Below are 2193 nucleotides of genomic sequence, written 5' to 3' on the forward strand. Positions count from 1 at the left end.
GGGATTGCACCAGTATTAATCATATCCATATACATAGATTTGACCGTAAACACTCTGTTTCTAATTAACTTCCAGTGAAAGGAATCAGGTTGGTCGGATAATTAAATCTCCATCAACCTCCGTACCAAATGTAGCCAGAAGTTTCAACGCTCCCCAACTAATGATCTCCTAAACTGAATATGTAAGGGTACCGATTGTAATATTGTGCCCACGTAATTCTCCCTACGTTGTACAATATTATAAAGGGTAGGGTTTTGTATGGCTAGAGGCGTCTCCCCTAACCACGTATCCTCCTAAAATCTTGTTGTCATTCCGTTGCCAACAATGAATTTGGCCCTACGAAAGAACATATCTTTCGTTCTCATAAGCCCCTTCCAGAATGGCGAGTCATTAGGTCTTGTGGTAACTTGGGCAAGGGATTTAGATTGCAAATATTTGTTGTGTAATATCTGTGCCCACATACCATCAGCCTCTACTGATAACCTAAAGAGCCATTTACTGATAAGGCTCTTATTTTTAATTTCCAGATTTTCAATTCTGAGACCCCCTTGGTCCTTAGGTCAGCAGATGATATCCCATCTTGCCACGTGATACTTCTTCTTAGCCTCATCTGACTGCCAAAAAAAATCTGGATCGATAAAAGTCCAACCTCTTCCACGCCCCTTTGGGTATTTGGAAAAAGGATAACAGGAACATCGGCATGCTAGTTAATACTGAATTAATGAGCACTAACCGACCTCCATAAGACATTAGCTTGCCCTTCTAGCAGCTAAGCTTTTTTTCAATTCGATATTCGATGCATTTCCATTCTTTGTTAGTAAGTTTACCATGATGAATCGGATACCCAAATAACTGAAGGGCAGATATCCTAATTCACATCCGAACAATTGTCTATATGCGTCTTGCTCCTCTTTAGCCCTACCGAACAATTGTCTATATGCGTCTTGCTCCTCTTTAGCCCTACCAAAGCAGAACAATTTGCTCTTGTGAAAATTAATTTTTGGACCCGACAGTTGTTCAAAGAGGCATAGCACCAGTTTCATATTCCAAGCCTTTGCAAGGTCATGCTCCATGAAAAGAATAGTATCGCCGGCATATTGTAAGATGGAAACCCCCCCCCCCTCCCCCGTCTACCAGATGAGGAACGAGTCCACTGACTTGGCCATTCTCCTTAGCTTGTCCTATAAGAATGGTCAACATATCCGTCACTATATTGAATAAGAGAGGAGACATCGAATCTTCTTGTCACAAGCCCTTATGAGTCTGAAAATAGTGACCGATATCATCATTGACCTTTATTCCGACATTATCTTTTTGGACTAGGGAACCCACCTGGTTCCTTCATGTCTCATTAAATCCCTTCGTGCGCATTGCCTGCTGAAGGAAAGGCCATTTTGATTCCTAAGATGGTTTGTGCTGACATATATCTTTATTTATGATTTATTTATGACAAATTCATTCCGCCACCTGCCTCCCTCCCTAGAGAGAGAGATGGTACATATCCTTAGCTCCTTAGATGCCATATATACTTCCTCTTCTCATTCCACGAGCTAAGCATTGTGCTCACATACAACTCCCCTCCTCGTCCAAACAACATTTTATATCTCCTCCTAGTGCGTTTTGGCCAATTAATTACCCTATCTTGAGCATGGGAGGCATCAAGAAGTTCCCTATGATCTATCTGGTCCTCACTCATTTTGCCCACCATTCCACGACCCGATTCTGACGGCTCACATACCGTGGTTTACGACTAACTTGTACATGCCCACCCACCATCAACATCTGACCTGCCATGAGTCGTCGACTCATTTGTGATCAATTTCTGGTCCTTGGCACACTCATCTACTTCCCTGACCCCCACCAGCGAGGTTCGAACCCCACTTGCCTATGTGGACAATCGGCAGGAGGAGCTCCCTGGAGGCGGATATGGCTTCAATTTCTGAAGCTGCTGAGGTCGCTGCTACTTGATACTGGGTTGGGATATGAAACTACGAATCATGGGACAAAGCTGCTCTGTAAAAATGCAGAAAGAAGTCTGCCTTTATGCCTTGTAACTACACTTCCAATGTTCAGAAAAATACCAACACCGCACATCGGAGCCTAAAGGCCGTGAGTTCGATCCTCATCGGGGGCTTTCAAACATCGATCTTTTATTGTTCTGGTGGTGTGCTTCTTCTCAACAGTAGTTTTTTT

The sequence above is a fragment of the Triticum aestivum genome, chromosome 6D (assembly GCF_018294505.1).
Source record: "Triticum aestivum cultivar Chinese Spring chromosome 6D, IWGSC CS RefSeq v2.1, whole genome shotgun sequence".
Lineage (NCBI taxonomy): Eukaryota > Viridiplantae > Streptophyta > Magnoliopsida > Poales > Poaceae > Triticum > Triticum aestivum.